Raw genomic sequence first — 20,642 nt, 5'->3', positions numbered from 1 at the left:
CAAGTCTAAACGAATTCACAGGTTCCATCTTGTTCTTCAGTCTTATTTCTTTCCTTCAGTATGTTTTGCAGCCTCCCGCTGGCCCCCCTATACCCATTCCCAAGTTGTAAGTCATGGCGCTTCTTGCAATGTTTGGAATATAAGGTGACTTCTTTTGATACCATTCATCCAGAAGTGGCAAACTCAGGGGCCTGCCCATCGGAGCCAGGCGGTTAACTTGTGGAAGTGACAGGCTGGGGACACCTGAAGAAAGAGCATGCAGTGGCTATGAGGGAATCCTGGTGCTGTCACATCTTTTTATGCTTTTCTTTGGAAGAAGCCCCAAATCAAGATTTTATATGAAATCTCTGGCTTTAAATTTGGCTATTAATTCACATTTGTAAATGAAACGGTTCTGTCTAAAAAGAACAAAGGCTCAAGTTTGTGAGCCCTGCCAAGGAGAAGTCTGGGTAAAAAAAAAAAAGGTGGGGGGGTGGGGAACAAAAATAATCCCTGCTATTGGAGGGGCAAAGGGAGATCGACACAGAGCACAAGCTATGGTTTTAGATAGACTCGGGTTTGAATCTGAGCTCTACCACTATTCCTGTGTGATGCTGGTCAAATGACTCCTCTCTGAGCTTCAAAACCCTCTTCTGAAAAATGTAAGGACCGCAGGAAGAACGTAGGTACAAGGCCCAGCACACCACAGGGACTGAGTTGACCTCAGCTCCTTTCTTCTGTTGCTGATATCATCTTGGTTTTTGCAGGATAGTGCATTTGAATTTAAAGCCATATACTTGCTTTGTTGTTATTTTTTTCCCCCATCTCAGAGTACCATGAGCGTGGTGGATTGAAGACTACTCATACTATTTTGGCTCCTTCATGCTCACTCTCTCAGATGCAGGACCAAAAATGATCCTCTAGGCGGAGATAGGCTGTATGAAATGTTACCTGGTACAATGAAAAGACATTGAAAACAAATTCTTATTTATGGCATTAAAACTGGAATCAGCAATGAAAATACATTCAGATGTGGTATTGTAAGGTAACGATTTACTGAGAGAAAACATGCTATATTCCCAAGCAGCATTTCAGTTAAAACAACACATAGATACCAGAACAATCCAGAAATGCTGGGAAATTCAGATGTTCCACTTTATTTTTAGACATTATTTCAGTTCTCATGGCAAAAAGACATATTTTATAGTTGTTTTTTTTTCTGGAAAAATCAAGATATTCCCTACTGGATTTGGATGAACTTTGAGAGAATTCTAAGTGCCTTTTTGAATAATGAAAGCTTTTAGACAGAAGGATGACAGAAGAAATCCCCACCTCCTCACCAATGGCAGCTGGGATGGAGTGAGGTAAAACATAGACAGAATTATGGGATTTAGAGCCTCTACCTTTTGCCTCTGTTATCATCCAATTAGAAATTGTTTGGTTTGTAATGATTATTCAGCCACAAAGAAAAGAATGGAGCCAGGGGTCACCAAACCAACCATACCCCCTATTGAGATGGTGTCTGAGGCAGGGAATCCCCTCTCTATCCACTTCCCTGGTTTATACGTGCCTCTCTCTTCCTCTCTTGCACACACACACACACACTCTCTCTCTCTCCCTGTCATCTGATGTTATAGAATGGCTTTCCATCTTTTTGCCCTTAGCAAATGATGAGTAATTATAGATACATCCTTAAAAAAATTTTTTTTTTTTTTTTTTTTTTTTTTTGCCTGGTGTATGGCAAGTCTTAATTTCCCTAGGCATATCTTAGTTTAGGGGAAATGTTCCCATGGCAAAGATAAAAAATATTCGATAAAAATCTTTTTATATATTTTCCTGTAATTTCTCTTGTAGCTTAGAAGTGGTCTGAGTTGTGTGATGTAGCCGTTGCTAGGGAAACTTGCTTTTTAGTGAGCAGCAATTTTCCAAAGCAGATGCATTTCCTCTCTTACTAATGAGTGTGTAAATGGTACCTCTATTGCTTTTTGTCTCCATATTTTGGAAACAACTTGAACTATTTGCTTAGGACAGCAGACATCTGCTTTATAAAATTGAAGCAGATAGACTCCTAGAATGTCTTATTTATATGCAACTTGTACTGCATATTTCAAAAGCACATTTGCTGTTCTGCACTTTCTTGTTAGAAGACATTTTATACCTGTTAATGGCAGAAATAATTGCTTAGATTAAAAAAAATAGTCCTCTCTAAAAGGTTTAACTATGTTTGGGTTGCATTGTGCATCTCATTCGCACCAAGCCAATGGTAGAGAGAGGAATTCTCCTGATTTGGGCTGGGTAGCAGGCTGGAAGTCGTGCTACATAATAGCAAACTGAATATTGTTATGCAAAGTTGAATGGGAGCAAGGCTATTTCAGAGGCAATAATGTTTCCTTCCAGTTCACTGATCCACTAATTTCTATTCACTTTAAACTGCTCTTGTATTTTTCAAAGAAAAAAAAAAGCTATTTTCTACCATTTGCACTGTTCTAATCTTTGGCTTTGAACAGAATCTGCCTGGATAATAAGGAGGAATGGTCACCCTCCTGCTTTTACAGACAGCTGGTAATGGGTCCAAACACATGCAAATAAGGAGTAGAGCTATTTCCATAAAAGGTGGAGCCACATGCCCTCTAATTATGCTCTCTGGTTTTAGACAGAGGAGAAAGATGGATTTAAGGAATTAGGAAAGGGAAAAGGCCAGAAAAGGAGGGCAGCAGCTAGGGTAACATAAAAGATTATCTGAGCAAAAGACAATGTACTCACAGTTTTTTAAGTATCTCCTTCCCTGAAACAGTCCTCCAAAAGTTTCTAAATTTGGTGGCTTTTTATAGTGCCACTGAAATGAAAGACTATTATTCTGCTTATTAGTTTAAATTTATAAGAATGGCCCTCTGATATGATTATATGAGATTATATATGTCTTTTTTTTTTGTTAAATCATTTACTCATTTTTTGTTTCTTGGAAGTTTAGTACCTCTTAACAGTCTTCCTTAAAGGGATTAAAACTGCATTAGCATTGGGTATATTCCCTGAATGATTTTATGGTTTTAGAACTCAGTTTATTCAACTTGAAGCTTTTTTAAAAAAAATAAATAATATACTTTCCTAATATATTTTTTCCTAATATATATTTCAGGCTGACTTGGCATTCTGGCTGTGGCATGTATAAGGGAGAATAGAAAGGAATCAGTATTTTTCTAATGTATCTTCTATAAGATTATCAAGAGGATTCTAATGTACACAGAATGAGAGCCAAATTTTCCAACAAGTTACTTTGAATAAGGACTTTCTCTGGGGGTTTGATGAGGTTATTGCTCCTTTCCCATTCCTGTATTGAGAATGTAAATTACCTTGCTTCTAAAGAATTGTAACAATTTTTTCCCCCAAGTTGGATATCAGAATAAAGTTTCTATTCTTGATAGGCTTTTTTCTTTTTTCTTTTTTAACCACACTCTAGACTTCATTTGGATTTCATCAGTTTTTCTGTTAATGTTTCTGCTGGTCTTTGACAGTTTCTCAATCTTTCCGTGTTTTTTTGTTTGTTTTTTTTTTTTTAAGCCCCTTCTCCCCCTCAAGACCTTGATGGTCTTGAGGAGTACTGGACACATATCCTGTAAAATGTCTCAGATCTGGATTTGTCTGATTTTCTTTTTTTTCCAAGGTTAGGCTAGGGTTATGGGTTTTGGAAAGAATACCACAGAGATGAAGTGCCCTTCTCATCACATCATATCAGGAGAATATGTTATCCGCATTAGGGTGGTCCGTCGCTTTAGTCATCTTGGGCTACTATAATAAAATACCATGGATTGGGTTGTTTGTTTGTTTTTTAAAGATTTTATTTATTTATTTGACAGGGAGAGAGAGAGAGAGCACAAGCAGGGGGAGCTACAGGCAGAGGGAGAGGGAGAAGCAGGCTCCCCGCGGAGCAAGGAGCCTGATGTGGGACTCGATCCCAGGAACCTGGGATCATGCTCTGAGCCAAAGGCAGACACTTAACCGACTGAGCCACCCAGGCACCCCGGATTGGGTTGTTTAAACAAGAGACATTTATTTCTCACAGTTCCGGAGGCTAAGTCCAAGATCAAGGTGCTAACAGATTTGGTTACTGATGAGAGCTCTCTTCCTGGCTTGCAGCCAGCCACATCACTACACCCCACATGGCCATGAGAAAGAGAGGAGGAGAGAGAGGATGGGGATCAAGTTGGGGGGGAGAGAAAGGGAGAGAGAGAAAGAGCGCTAGTGAGAGAGTGAGTTCTAGCCTCTTCTTACAAGGACATTAATCCCATCATGAGGGTCCCACCCATCTAAAGCTAATTAGTTTCCAAAGGCCCCACCTCCAAATACCATCTCATTGAGGTTAGGACTTAAACATATGAATTTACAGGGGACACATTGAGCCCATAATAGGCCTAATCCACTATGACTGGTGTCCTCATAAGACGAGGAAATTAGGACATAGGGACACATAGACCAGACAACAACCACGTGAGGATACAAGGAGAAATTGGCCATCTGCTAGCCAAGGAGGGAGACCTCAGCAAAAAATCAAACCTGCCAACACTTTAATCTTAGACTTCCAGCCTCAGGACCTGATCCAGTCTGGGTTAGTATGGGGAGAAGGGAAGAAATGGACACTGAGATTTTTACTGAGGAAGTCACACTGAAGTTGAGAGCTGAGCAAGCCAGAAGGCCAGTGCACTGACGGCAAGGGCAGAGCGCCTAAGATGAGGCTGGCAAGGGAGACAAGCACATGGCAAAAAACAGGGATCTTGCTTCTTTCAGTTGGTGTACTGGTTCATGTGACATGAAAAATTCTCTTAGAACAGTGACTTTCAAACTGTGCTCCCAGAATCCTGGGTGTCTTTGGGATGCACCACCACTGCTAGCCAGGGCCTGGCTCTGGGAAGCTGAACCTACCTCAGCTGGAAAGATTTGCTTTTATCATGCAAGCGTCTCTTAAAAGTTTTACTTACAGGAAAGGTTTTACCCAGAAAAGGTTTGAGAACTATTGTTCTACATGACCTTTATGTTCTGCAACATGATACTTACTCATCCATTATATGGGTATGTTTTACTTTATTTAACCAATTCCCCAATAGCTACATATTCAGGTTGTCTTTAAGGTTTCATTAATAAAAACTCTGATGAGTTTCTCTATTCAGAATTTTGTGTGCATATACTTTGTGCACTATTCTTTCCTCAGAACTCCCTCCACATACAACTGACTGCATTTCCAAAATTTAAAGGCATAGAACAAAAATAATGTTTTATTTTTGGATCAGGGATTCAGGAGTGGCTAGACAGGGTCTTTCCTGAGGTTGCAGTCAGATGTTGGCTGGGCTGTCGTCATTTGAAGGCTCGACCAAAGATGGAGGATCCACTCCGTGTGGCTCTACATGTGGCTGCCAGTTGTGGGTGGGCAAACATCATCCTTCTTCACATGGGCCTCTCCACAGGGCTGCTTGAGTGTCCTCACACATGATAGCCCATTTCCTCAGGATAAAACATTCCAGAAAGCAAGACTGAAGTTGCATTGCCTTCTATGACCTCACAAAGGAAATCACATGCTGTTACTTCTGCCATTTTCTATTGGTCACTGTGGTAAGCAGAATAATGATCCCTCAAAGATGTCCTAAAACAGTGGAACTTGTGACTGTTATCTTTCATGGCAAATGGGAATTTACAGGTGTTGTTAAGTTAGCATTTTGAGATGGGTAGATTGGCCTGGATTACCCAGGTGGATCCAATGTAATCACAAGGGTTATTATAAGTAAAATAGGGAGGCAGGAGTGTTAAGAGTCAGAGAAGGAGATGCGACTGCAGACACAGGTGTCCGAGTGCTGTGATTGCTGGCTACAAGGAGGCCACGAGCCAAGGAAGCTGGAAAAGGCAAGGAAATAGATCCTCCCGCAGCGACTCCAGAGAAAACACTCCCTGTGGACACCTTGATATTAGCCCATTGTGACCCATTTTGAACTTCTCGCCTCCAGAACTTGAAGACACTAAATCTGTGTTGTTTTAAGTAGCCACATTTGTAGCAATTTGTTACAGCAGCAATAGGATGCTACTGCAGTCGCCCAGCCAGGATTCGCTGTGGGAGGAGCTCCAGGAAGGAGTGAATCCCAGGAGCCATCTTGAATACCGCAAAGGATATGCCTGCTTTTAAGGTATTGATAATTCTATTGTCACACTGCTCCTTAGAAAGATTGTATAAATCTCTACAATCAGAAATTTGAATAAAATACAGATTTTAGCGAGATCAGAGAAGGTGTCTTTCAAAGAGCAATCTTTCCTGCTCCTGCATCCTCCGGTAGATGAGAATACGAAGGGGAAGTAGGCTCTCTAATTGCCCAAGTTTCTTCAGACCTAGTGGGAGTAGGGAGCAAGTGGGAGGACTACAGCCAGAGGACCTCTCCCTATCTCCATGTTTCCTGAGACCATTTTCTTTTCCCGCCATAGTTTATGCTGACCTCTTTCAATAAAAGTAGATTCCTACTTGCAACTCTATAAATATAGTTCTTAAATTCTGTTAGGAGAAAATACGAGAGTTTAAAGCCAAGAGATTTCTAAATATTAGACAATTTTTTTTGTTGTTGCCTTTAAGTATTATTCTGAGATTTGTTTCTCAACCAGGTGAACATTTTCATACTGTTCCAAAAAGAGGAACTTGAAATAAAGACACATGTGTGTTTAAGAGAAAACAAGTGATCTCCATAGCAGCTAAGATGAGCTTACTCTTTGCAGAAGGCAAAGTCTCTGCTGGGGAAAATTTTTTTTTTTTTTTGAAGATTTTATTTATTTATTTGACAGAGAGAGACACAGCGAGAGAGGGAACACAAGCAGTGGGAGAGGGAGAAGCAGGCTTCCCGTGGAGCAGGGAGCCCGATGCGAGCTCGATCCCAGGACCCTGAGATCATGGCCTGAGCCGAAGGCAGACGCTTAACCGACTGAGCCACCCAGGCACCCTGGGAAAATTTTTAAAAGCTTATCTCTGGCTCCCTGTTGATGATGCCTAATATCTGAATGTGCTTTCATAATGCTGATATTATATTACAGTTGGGCCACAATGAGTGAGGGAAGACTTATTTTTCCTACAGAGCATCTCCTGCCCAAAAGTGAAATGCTGAGCAGGGGTCTTTCTCATTTAGGAAGTTATTATTTTTTTCCTAGAAGATATGAAATGCTTTACAATGAATTAAACCAAGAAAGGAAATATGCTAGTAATCAGATGCTATTTCCAGCAAGGAAGTCCAGATCCCTCCATATGCTCTCTCAGGTTTTCCCCACAAAACTCACATGATTTCTCAAAGGGGATTTAGAGGCCTCTTAGTTCCCCTCATCATATAAATGAGGGCTCTGAAGGCTAGAGGCTTGATCTGCCGTTAAAAACTCAGGATATGTGATAACTAGGCCAAGGACTCTACTGAAAAGAATGTATTTTATTTACCCTGCAAGTGGTTTTCTCTTTACTCTTTATCTTTTCCCTCTTCCCTTATAATCAGACAGGAACTTTCAGTTGAAAAGTCTTGGAAACTCTAACCCAAGCTCGTCTAAGCCAATAGGGTATTCACTGAGTAACGTAACTTTAAAAATCCCCAGGTAGGTTTGATTCCCATGACGTTTGACTCAAGTGCTTTCTCTAGGCCCTGATTTCTCTCCCCGTCCCTTGGTTCTCCATCCTCTGTGTCAGAGCCATTTTCAGATACACTCTGGCATTGCAGTAATATCAGCCTCTCATTCTCCAGGTTCATGTCCAGTAGGAGAAAGTGCTTGCCTCTTTCCGGGCTGCACACCAAGTTTCCCAGCATCCTATTGTCTTTGACTGGGTCCTGTGCTCATCACTAAACCAGTATTGTTGACGATGAGGTTGCATTACTCTTTGTCAGGCCTGATCCGTGTGCCATAACTCTAGAGCCAGGGGTAGAGCCAAAACTTCTTGAATCACAGGGACTGAGAGTTGAGGGAACTTCTTCTGTTCTTTTGGTAACAACAGAAGGGGAATGGATGCTGTTTGGCCCCCAACTTGCAAATGGTTTTCTGCATTCACTTTTTTTTTTTAATTTTATTATGTTATGTTAATCACCATACATCATTAGTTTTTGATGTAGTGTTCCATGATTCATTGTTTGTGTATAACACCCAGTGCTCCATTCAGTACGTGCCCTCTTTAATACCCATCACCAGGCTGACCCATCCTCCCACCCCTCTCCCCTCTAGAACCCTCAGTTTGTTTCTCAGAGTCCATAGTCTTTCATGGTTCATCTCTCCCTCCGATTCCCCCTCCTTCATTTTTCCCTTCCTACTATCTTCTTTTTTTTTTTTTTTTAACACATAATGTATAATTTGTTTCAGAGGTGCAGGTCTGTGATTCAACAGTCTTACCCAATTCACAGTGCTCACCATAGCACATACCCTCCCCACTGTCTATCACCCAGCCACCCCATCCCTCCCACCCCCCACCACTCCAGCAACCCTCAGTTTGTTTCCTGAGATTAAGAATTCCTCATATCAGTGAGATCATATGATACATGTCTTTCTCTGATTGACTTATTTCGCACATTCACTTTTAAAATTGTTTCCTTCATATTTAATTTATTGAGCACCTACTATGTACTAGGAATATAATCAGGATAAAACAAAGTCTCTGACACATGGAGTTTGTAATCTGAGGGAATGAGTACAAGTAATCATTAAAATAAATCCCACAAACAAGTGAAGTAAAAAATCAAACATTAATGCTTAGTGCTTGTGTATTAAAGATATGTGCTGTAAATATAGATACCATGATGCGATGTCTGGGATATTTTCTTCCAAGTTGTCTGGGTTTGTGGAGGGGGGTGGGGGTATAGATGAAATAAAATTGGGTCATTAATTGATGAAGCTAGTTGATGGGTGTGTGGGGATCCATATACTATTCTCTCTGCTTCTGTATATGTGTAAAATGTTCTATAATAAGAAGTTTAAGAAAGCAGTGCCACAGAAAAATATGCTGTTGGGTAAGTGGCATGGAGGGGAAAATAGGTATAACAAAGTGATATTTATACAAGTAATATATTATATAATATTTCATGTATATGATGTACAGGAGAACCCAACCAAGTTTCAGTGGTCAGGGAAGAGTTTCCAAGGAAGTGATGTATTTGTTCAAATCTGAAATAGGACTAGTAATGAGACATTAGGAGGACCGTACATAACACTCCTCTCCTGCTTGAGTTTGGAAACAATGGAGTCAGACAGATGGAGATCAAAATATCAACTGTATTATGGATACAGTTTAGGATAGAGCTTACATATATAGTCATATAAGCTTGCTAATAATAATCTGAATTGAATTTATGCTTTAAAACTGCAAGCAAGATCACAGACCAGAATACACCATCAGGAAAGCTGGGATAAGGAGTAAGAGCTGGACTGGGATTACTCGGTCCCATCTTGCAAACATCCCAATCAAATGCAGCTCCGTGTCTTAGGATGGAGTGAGTCAGAGTGGGACGGACAAAAGACCATAAAGGTCACTGCGGGAATTCCTCATGAATGGTTGCATGAGGAGTGAGAGGATAATGTTCCTTTCCAAACAAGTAGTAGTAAACTTGGTTAAGGGGGGTGGTGTGGGTGGAGAAGAGAGAAGTGTTTCCTGGGTAAATAAGACAGTATGTGCAAAGGCCCTGTCTACTGCCATGAACAAGGCACTGTGCCTCGTGTTGGTGGTATATAGGGATGAACCAAGTTTGGTCTCTACCCTCAAGTTGTCTGTGATTTATATGGGAGACAGACCCAAGAAGATTCAAACACAATAAACAAGAGACACTTAAATACTAATAAAGAGGAGTAAGTGCAATAGAGATTAACATCATAGAGGAAGTGAAGATGAATTCTGAGCATGTACTAGTGGAGGAGAGGGAGAAAGAGGGGGGAGCAAAAGAGGAAGATTAGGAAAGGCTTCCTGGAGAAGCAGGTATTTAAGGGGTCATTAGGGGTGGATAGAATTCCCGTAAAGGGAGGGGCAGGGAAGGACACTCCAGGCAGAGGGAACTGCGTGATGCCTCTTCTGGCCTATTTTTGTCCACCGCTCCCGCCTGTATAATTGTCTCCACATTGTTCCAGGTTCTGAGGGAGAGGAGGCCCCTCCCATCACCTCCTCTGGGTTCCAGGAAGCCTCAGGGAACAGACCCCACATTCAGCGCTATTGCCCTCATCCTCCCACTGTCCCACCCAAAGTGATCCCACCCCCAGACTCCCTAAAGCTGCTGCTTATACGGCTCGTGTGGGTGGGCAGCTATCAGCAAGCCAGGATGCAAGTCCATACTTATGATGGTTTTATTAGTGGTTTGAGGTCAAGGTTGCAGAGAATCAGAATTTGTCTCCGCAGAAGGGAATACACTTGGGTGAGTGGCAGAGGAGTTTTCATTGTATGCTGGGGCTGTCACATGGAATGACATTGTCTCCTTTTCTGTCCCACCTACTTTCTAAAGCTTTTAAAGAAACAAGCTTGAAAGGGTGCCTCTTTAGAAGTGGGAGGAGTAGTGGGAGAGAAAGTTTCCCTCTCAGGAGCACATGTGACAAGTCTTTCTCTGATGTCTTTTGCATCAATAGTGGGATTCCCACGTAAGACTGTTATTCTTAAATAAAACAAAAGATTGAAAGCATGTCTGTTTTCAAAGAGTCACCCAAGAGCTACCTATTTTTAATACTTTAAGGTGTTTTTCTTGCCCTATAAGAATTTGTATGTGGTGAAAGTGCAAGTGAATATAAGAAATATAAGAAAGTGCAAGCCTTGCTGCACTGAATATTTTTGAACCTTTGGCATTTACAGCCCCAGTCCACAGCAGGCAGTGCGAAGGGTTACATACCTACTAGGGGAAAGAGGAGGCACGCTTTTATCGGAATGCCCAAAGGGCTTATTGACAGGCTGCTGTTGACCATAGGAGACAATTTGGAACAGGTCTTCTGTGACAACCCCTCAGGTGCATAGCTACCCAGCAAACTGTAAGAAGGCACCATTCCTCCAGGTGGAGGCAGTTCCAAGCCAACCCGGTACAGCTGGGTGCGCAGAGCACCTGCTGGGTTTCAGTGCCTACTTTGTTCTCTGGCCCGGGGCCTTTCTTCAGTGACTCACCTGCAGACCTGTGGCTGAATTTCCTTATTTTTGCCAAAATTACATCCTTTTAAACTTGAGGGTTGTGATGGTTAGTTTTATGTGTCAACTTGAGTGGGCTGAGGGTTGCCCAGAGAGATGGTAAAACATTATTTCTAGGTGTGTCTGTGGGGATGTTTCTGGATGAGATTAGCCTTTGAATCAGTACACTGAGTAAAGCAGTTTGTCTTCCCCAATGTGGGTGGGCATCCTCTAACACCTTCAGGGCCTGATTAGAATAAAAAATGGAGGAACTTCTCCCTCTGCTTGGCTAATTGTGCTGGGAAGTTGGTCTTCTGCTCTCAGACTGGGATGTACGCCATTGGTACTCCTGGTTCTCAGGCCTTCCGACTTTGGACTGGAACTCTACCAGACCTCTCTTGACTCCAGTTTACGGATGGCAGATTGTGGGACTCCTCAGCCTCCATAATCTTGTGAGTCCTTTCCTTATAATAAATCATATATATATATATATATATATATATATATATATATATATATATAAAACTATAACTATTGTCTCTGTTTCTCTAGAGAACCTTAATATAAGAATCAATAATGGTATAAAATTGTTTGATTTTTCACAAATGCATCACGGAGTTTCCTTTTATGGACCAAAGGATGTTCACTCTCCATTAGAAGCAATGTATTTTTCTATCTGATTTTACACATTACTTCTCCCTTCATATCACAATACTGCCCATCTTCCCATTCTTTTTGTTTCAGACTACTTTTTTTTTTTTACAATATATCTCAGAACTCCTAAGTCTCCTCTGGGTATTCCAGTTTATTCATATCCATCTTGGTAGGGATGTTCTGGGGAAGGGTCAAGGAGTTGAAGTTTTTATTTGGTCACTGTAGAAATGAGTCCTATCTCTAAAAGTGTTAGCTTAAGAGTTCCCGCACATTTTAAATTAAGAGATTTTGAGGCTATTAAAGAAAGAATACAGATTTCATAAAAACTTTATTTATATACTTGATTTAGTCATCCATATACTGAGCGCCAGGTCCTGAGCTAGATGCTGTGGAGAAAACAGAGATTATGATGTTGACCATGTAAATAAGGTTCTTACAGTTTAATGACACAGTAGACAAAAATAAACATATTGTGATACAAGATAAAGTGGATCTAGTAAGCAAGTTCCAAGTGCTATAGCAGCTCAGATAAAGGAGACATCCCTCCCAGTTAGTAGGAGCTGGGAAAGCTTGATGGAAGTGACTTTTGAACTAAGGTTGAAGAATAAATTGGATGACAATGGGGTGGATGAGAATTACAGACAAATGGTGGCAAAGCATAGACAATACTGGGGGTGGGGTGGACATGTGGTCTGATTTAACTGAAGCATACGGTATAATGATGAAAATGGTAATGAGAGAAATTATTTACTGAGTACCTACTACGTGCATGCATTGTTTTTAATCTATAAACCCTATAAGATAAGCATCATTATGCCCTTTACAGATGATGATCTCCGAGGAATAACTTGCCCACAGTTATGTAGCTTTTAAGTGGTGATGTTGGGAGTCAAATGCAGATCTACCTGTTAAAAGCCTGTGTTCTTTCTACTATGTGACCAATGCCCTCAACTTGTGTATATGGAGGAGAAAATGAGGAATGGTATTTCATTCATTCAACAGATTGTGGAGCTTAAGAAAGAAGAGGCATATGCAAGGAAAAGAATATGCTTTGATTGAAAAAGACTTAATAGGCAAGGAATGACAAAGGAATGCTCATAGCTAGATGACACTAGAAGCGTGATGTTGATGATGATAATTAGGTGTCACTGAGCATGAAAAACAGGTCAAAAATTACATCATCTCTATGCTCACAACTAGTTGTAGTACAGTTATATATGATTCATTACCTGATGTGGTGGGAAGAACAGAGGTGTAGAGCCAGAGAGAACTTGGGTAGAATGTTACTTTACCCTTTTCTAGGCTTTGAATTAGATTAAATTAGGTAGGTTATTTAAATTTATGAGCCTTAGTATCTTCATCTGTAAAATGAGCATATATGCATATGTCATAGAGTTGTGAATGTAGAAAAAAGTTTTAAAAACTTAAAATGCATTTTGTAATAACTGAAGCAGAAGAATTAGGTAATAAAAATAAAATTCTGCTGTAGAGGCAAGAGTATCTCTGAGCATGTCTAATGAAAAACATGAGAATAGTATGATAAAAATATGAATATTCATAATGTCAAAATTAATCCACCTTAATAAAGGTTGTTCTTCCCTTTACAAAATCAATTATGTACCAGAACAGGCAACTGAGGATATGACTCTGAATTAAACTATATTCTAAGAACTGAGAGGATTTATATTAATGTATCTAATAGCAAAATATACCTAAAAATTATTGGTTGTAGAATCTCATGAAAAATACAATGCATTCTACTGTGTTGAAATAGGCTTTTACATCCATTGTGTTAATGCAGTTCTATCTGAATTTTTAATGACAGTTTTTAATTCTTTTTGAGAAAAAAAATCAGTACATCAAAAGTAGGTCATGCTGTGCATAGATTTCTTTTACTAGCTTGATGTGTGCTAACATAGTAGACTGAGAATTGAATCTTCTCAGAATGAAAAATGGATGATTCTGATGTTTATATCAAGCATCAGAAATATTATAAACATATTTATTGAAAATATTGCTGCGGTTGTTTTGAATGGAATATTCTTGCAAAAAACACTTGTCTAGAAGGCTTTGTTTTTGTTAATAGACTCTTCTAATTGAGACTCTTGTGTGGAAACCTCCCAGAGGGAAATCCTGTAATTGCTGAAAGCAGGGAGGGAATGTCCAGCATGCCAGATAATTTCACCTTCCTCAAACCCTAGCCCCTGATGCTTTAATTGATCACTTACCCTATCCCAGGGCACTGGACCTCCATTAACTTATCCAAAGAAATATTTGGAACAACTTTTAAGCATATCCGATTAATAGAGTCTTGAGGATGTGTTTATGTTCATTTTGTAAAGCATCAAATATTGCAAAGAATCCTATTGAACTATATCAATAGTGTTACCAGATTTGTAAAGCAGAAACAAAGACAAAACACAAAAAACAAACCCCAAACCTCAAACCGGGAAAACATATTCTCAAAAGAGTTCTCTTCAAGACACTAGGGCAAAATGCTGAAAAATAAGTCCATCCTGAAAAATCTTTCATCATTCTTGCTCTGGAGTAACCTATTCACAAAGTGTAGTTTTAAAAGTTGAATAAATTCTTTTAGTAAACTGATTAGTCCCACCCTGACTTGCAGTCTAAATCTGAGTAATTTATTTCAACAGAGATACATATAAATGCTACAATATCATTTACTGCTCTTATATTCTTAGTATTCAGATATTCCCAAGTCTTTGTTTTGTTTTGTTTTTTTTTTAGATTTTATTTATTTGAGAGAGAGAGAGAGGGAGTAGGGGGAGGAGTAGAGGGAGAGGGACAAGCAGACTCAGTGCTGAGCTTGGAGTCCAAAGTGGGACTTGATCTCATGACCCTGAAATCATGACCTGAGCCAAAATCAAGAGCTGGTTGCTTGGGGCACCCAAGTGGCTCAGTCAGTTTATTGGCTGCCTTCTGCTTGGGGGTCATGATCCCAGGATCCTGGGATCGAGCCCCATGTTGGGCTTCTTGCTCAGGAGGGAGTCTGCTTCTCCTACCCCCTCTGCCCCTCCCCCTGCTTGTGCTTTCTCTCTCTCAAAATAAATAAATAAATAAATACATACATAAAATCTTAAAAAAAAAGAGTTGGATGCTTAATCCACTGAGCCACTTGGGCGCCCCAGGTATCCCCAAGTGTTAAAAAAATTTATACATCTTAACCTTGGAATTTATCCCATTTTAGGGATTTGTCCCATGTAAGTAGCCATAAATTTAGATGCATAAAATGTACAAAAATGATCACTGTTGCTTTATAACAGCAAAAATATTGGAAAGATCCCAAGTATCTAATAATAGGAGAGTGTTTAAATACATTAAACTAGACTCATAAGTTGGAATATTATGGAGCCATTAAAAGTGGAGGTTTTTAATTTTTTTAATTTTTTTAAAAGATTTTATTATTTGAGAGAGAGCACAAGCAGGAGGAGCAGCAGGGAGAGGGAGAAGGAGAAACAGGCTTCCCGCTGAGCAGGCAGCCCAGCATGGGGCTCGATCCCAGGACCCTGGGATCATGACCTGAGCTGAAGGCAGACGCTTAACCAACTAAGCCACCCAGGAGCCCCAAAAGTGGTTTTTGAAGAATAGCTTATAATTTCAGAAAACTCTTGGGGTTTGATGTAAGTATTAAAATTGAAATTGTAGATACAGTTTCTATCCAAATTATAAAAATCTCAAAATATGCTTACATAAAAATTATTGGAAAAGAATACACAAAAATATAACTGCCTGTTTTGGGGTAATGGGATTTTGAATGATTTGGTTTTTTTTTAATTCATTCTTTCATTCATTCATCCATGTAACAAGTCTTTATTGAAAACCTAACATGTGATAGGTACTATATGAGAGCTGAACAATTAATGGAGAGCAAAAATTAAATAGCCTCTGTCATCATTATGCTTCCAATCTATTGGAGAAGACCTGTATTAATTTCAAAAATCACATGCAAGTAAATGTAAAATTGCAACTGTGATAAGTGCTAAGAAGGGAGGCGACCACGAAAGCATACAGTAGGGAACCTAGCATAATGTGGGGTTTAGTTCACAGAAGAACTGACAAGCATACTAAAATTTGATGTGTGGGTAGATTTAAGCAGGTGCATAGGGGAGGAGGATTGGGGGAACATTCCTTTGCAAAGGAATAGCATTGCAAAGTACCTGTAGTAGGATGGAGCATGGTGTGTTTAAAGAAGTGAAAGAGGGCCGAATGTGGTGGTGTGGGGAGAGAGGTTATGGATCATAATATCAAGTCTGTGTTTTTAAAATTGGAAGGAGGAGAAGCAGAACCAGGGAAGGCAGCTGGGGGTTTATAGGAGTTGGTATAGTTAAGTGATAATGGTACGTGGGATTAGGAGTTGAGGGTAGAGATAGAGAGTCAAGTGGATGGAATCAAGATGTATTTAGAAGGTAACAATGAAATGGGCCTGAAGGTGGTGAAGGATCAGGGAAAACTGAAGAAGACTCCTAGGTTTCGAGCTTGAACAACTGGTTGGCAGGTGGTGCCAATAAGTACTTGGGAAGAGGATTAGACTTGAGGAGATGATGTGTTTGGTTTAACATGTGTTAATTTGAGATGCCTTTGAGGCATTCAAGTGGAGATAATAGTAGGCAGTTGAATATATGGGTCTTTTTTTTTTTTTTTTTATGGGTCTTAAACTCAGAAAAGTCTGAGTTCATTCACCCTCTTATCCCAAGTGACTGGCATATTGTAGGCATTTAATAAATTCTTATAGAATAAATGAATAAATGAACAGACTGGAGAAGTAAATTTGGGAGGCACTAGCTTATGGTTGATAACTAAATTCCTATTGAATAAAATTCCTAAGAACACAGACTGAGAAGAAAAGAGGACATAGAAAAATTCCATTTAATGACTTTGAAGAAGGAGAAAGAACACAGAGAAGTAGAGAGGTTGCAAGAAAACTAGATGTGATTCTGTCTCGAAAACCATGAGGGAGAGGTCAACCTTCTCAGAACTACTGATAAATTGTAGATGATGAGGATCCAAAATGAACATCCTTTGGGTTTAGATATTAAAAGCCATTAGTGAACTTAGCAAGAGTTATTTAGGTAAAGAGCGAGTGGGATGTAAAGGGAGAAGGGGATACAAGTAGTATCAGGGCACCTGGGTGGCTCAGTTGGTTAGTGTTTAACTCTTGGTCTCAGCTCAGGTCATGATCTCAGCGTCCTGAGATGGAGCCCCTCACGGAACCCCCATCAGGCTGGGCATTCTGCATGGAGTCTGCTTGTCCCTCTCCCTCTGCTCCTTCCCCTGCTTGCTCTCTCTTCCTCTATCTCTCCAATAAATAAATAAAACCTTAAAAAAAAAAAAAAAGAAGTGGTATCTAAACTGTGATGGAAGGGCCAGTGGAGGCTATTGATTGATTAATTGATTGCCAGGGATTTGACTCTGGATAAAGTCCATGGGGAAAGATGGATTCAGATTGTGTGTGTGTGTGTGTGTATAAGATTTGAAAATACAAGAAGGATAAGAGTCAATTATATAAATTTCCTGTGAAGCTCAGAGGAGATGAAATTCAATGCTATCATAATCCTGAAGGAATATCTTTTTAGGATAATAAATAAAAACCGAGGAAGAGAGTTGGTTCTCAAAGAGGAGAGGGGCAGTTTCTCTTCGCTACAAGGTGAATGGGAAGTGTGCAGAAGTCGACATGTTGAGCGAGACAGTCTCCATTTCTCCTGTGAAGTAGAAGGATACATCATTTCTTGGAGGAAAGAGGGAGGAAAATTGAGAATGGGAAAGTTGGAGGTTTGAGGAAAAATGAGGGCACTTTAGTCATTTTATTTTATTTATTTATTTTTTTTTGTAAAAGATTTTATTTTTAAGTAATTTCTTTAACCAATGTGGGGCTTGAAATGATAACCCTGAGACCAAGAGTCACATGCTCTACCAGTGGAGCCAGCCAGGAGCCTGTAAGTAGTCATTTTAGAGATTTCAAATGAGGTGGTTTGAGAAACATCATTAGGGAGGTCAGATAGAGGTGACCACCTTTCTGAGGTCGGTCCTATTAGTTCATTGTGATGTTAGTCTGCCCTGGTGGTGGACTTCCTCTAGCAGTGCTCAGCCACTCATGGCAGGAACGGAGAAAGAAAATAGTTGGGTTCATCCGGAGGTAGGATGTTTCCACACCAGTGAGATATAAAGACAGCAGAGCAAAAGAGTTCAAAATGTCAACGGGGATTTTTCTGTAACAAGGGACCCTGAAACCTAAGCTGGATATGTGAAGAAAAGAGAGAGATCCTAATGTGCTGCTGATGGATGGACACTAGAAGGATCAGTGGACTCGTGTTTCCAAAGAGGTTGGAGATCTAGCATAAATAAGCAAGCTTGAAATGTAGTTTTTGTCAAAGAATGGAATTTTTGAATAAGTAACATTACATATGTGAAATACCATAGACAACCCCTCCTTCCCGCCAACCCCATCTGTGGCTTCCCTTTCTGCAGTTTCAGGTTACCTTCAGCATCTGCAATCAGGAAGCAGATGATTCTTTTTCTGAGGAATTGTCAGGTCAATAGTAGCCTAAGGAGACATGGCAAGCCTACATCATTCACCTTCATTTCATCACATAGACATTTTATCATCTCACATCATCACAAGAAGAAGGATGAACACAGGATAATAAAATATTTAAAAAAATTTTTGAGTATAGCTGATACACAATATAACATTAGTTTCAGGTGTACAACATAGTGATTCAACTTCTCCATACGGTATGCTGTGCTCACAAGTGTAGCTACCATTTGTCACCAGACAACATTATTACGGTATTATTGACCATATTCCCTATGCTGTGCCTTTTATTCCCATGACTTGTTCATTCTACGACTGGAAGCCTGTACCTTTCACTGCCCTTTACCCATTTCATCCATTCTCCAACTCCCCTGCCTTCCCTCTGGCAACCATCAGTTTGTTCTGTGTATGTATGTATGTATGTGTGTATGTATGTATGTATGTATGTATGTATTTATTTTAAACATCACAAATAAGATTTTTTATTTGTCACCATTAAATGTCTGAATTTTAAACAGATTCTTGGACTGATGGCTCATATCCATCAGCTCGTTCAACTTTAGCACCGGTCTCATCCCCAGTAGCTTTTCCAGAACTACTACCTTCACCTTGAAGCTGCATGAGCTTTCCCAATTCAAACTTGGGCTTCTTAAGCATTTTTACTTTTCTAATGAAGACATCATAGAGTGGATAAATAGACTGATAAGCCTTTTCTATATCTTTTCTGATGCTGTCTGGAATCAATTTATTGACCACTTCTTTCAAGTCATTTGTTTGCTCCTCTCGGGTCATGATTTCCATCATCTTTTTCTGAATTTGACAGACCTGTTGGTGCTGAGCATAAGATGTCTTCCAAATCTGATTATTACGTTTTTAGTAAAACCAACACAAAACAGATGAAGCAAATAACCATCAGTAGTCTTGACATCAACACGAGCTTCAATCATGGTCTGCCATTTTTTGACCATGGAGCACATTTTGTCACGGGTAAGATCCATGCCATGGAAATTAGTCAGGCAGTTTTTGCCCTGAACATTCTCAGTAATTAGCTTGAATTTTCTAAACGCAGCTTCATCATTCTGCAGATCAGCAAGGCTCACTTCAAAAACACGACCCTTGAGGCCATCAGATGTGATTTTGGTTCCTTGAGTTCTTGTGACTAATGTTTTTCCAATATTTCTTATATTGAACGTAGCTGGTGCTTTCACATCATACCAATCTTTCTTAGAAAATGGATCAACCACTTTCTTCTTGGCTCCCTTTTTGCCGCCTTTCATAAGGCGCTTGTTCTTGCCGACTGCCATGGCGCTGCTCAGGGATCCAAAAGGTGTTCTGTGTATTTATAAGGCAACCATAAGATATTTTGAGAGAGACCACATTCATGTAATTTTATTACAGTATATTGTTGTAATTGTTCTATTTTATTATTATTAATCTCTTACTATGCCTGATTTATAAATTAAACTTTATCATATGTATGTATAAGAAAAAATGTAGTATATATAGGGTAAGGTACTATCTTCATTTCAACACTATCTTCAACACTACTGGGTGTTTTGAGATGTACCCCTCATGGTTAAGGGGTGTGGGGACTACCATATTTTAAAATAATCAACAAATTTAACTCATAAGTTAGTCTATGTGCTTCTCAATCAAAGGTGTCAAATATTTTTATTATGAGGATTTCTTTATACTAACAAATTTTGATGATTCCCACCCTCATATTGTAGTAATATGGTTTTGTAGGTATTGAATGAGAAGATACTTTTGAAAGATATTGGACCATATGTAAATCTAATAAAGACAGTATTTGTAACAAACATAAATCTGAGGATATGTGCATTTGAGGGGTATCTATGTAGGTGGATATAATAATTTTATAATTCTAACCAAATTGGTTAGAATTTGGGACAAGTAGCCATTGAACTTCAACATCCAGGATGAGGAATAGCTGGGCTATAGCTTTCCAGTGATCGATTTTGAGTGGATTTACAGGGAGAATGACACTTTGAGAGATTTGAAATTGATGGCAAAGAATGGTTTGGTGGTTTTGAGGGAGAAGTGTGTTATAGGTCCTTTCATTGAAAAAGGTTTAGTGGTGGGCACAGGATGATGAATAGACTGGGGTATGCACAGGTTATATCTGAGGTGAGGTTGAGGTGACATGAGTCATCCAAGGGGAAGAAAGTAAGACTATAAACATCCTGACTCCATTTTCCTTTCTATTTTTCTGACCCAATCAGAATTAGTTAACCTTAATTCCCGAGTTGATGTGGCTTCTGTGAGGTGATACTTTGTTTTGCACCCTGATCCTATGCAGCCTTGTATATGTTGCTGTTT

At 39.6% G+C, this 20,642-nt stretch overlaps 1 long non-coding RNA gene and 1 pseudogene across 2 annotated transcripts in view; one reads left to right on the top strand and one right to left on the bottom strand.

The window, feature by feature from the left end:
- Nucleotides 1-20,642, top strand: part of LOC116632198 — a 142,097-nt gene that overhangs the window by 9,603 nt on the left and 111,852 nt on the right. The window lies entirely within an intron of this gene.
- Nucleotides 18,771-19,670, bottom strand: LOC116632196 (annotated as a pseudogene).

The sequence above is a fragment of the Phoca vitulina genome, unplaced genomic scaffold (genome assembly GCF_004348235.1).
Source record: "Phoca vitulina isolate PV1807 unplaced genomic scaffold, GSC_HSeal_1.0 scaffold6, whole genome shotgun sequence".
Classification (NCBI taxonomy): Eukaryota; Metazoa; Chordata; class Mammalia; order Carnivora; family Phocidae; genus Phoca; species Phoca vitulina.
This window is presented reverse-complemented; position numbering and strand designations above follow the sequence as displayed.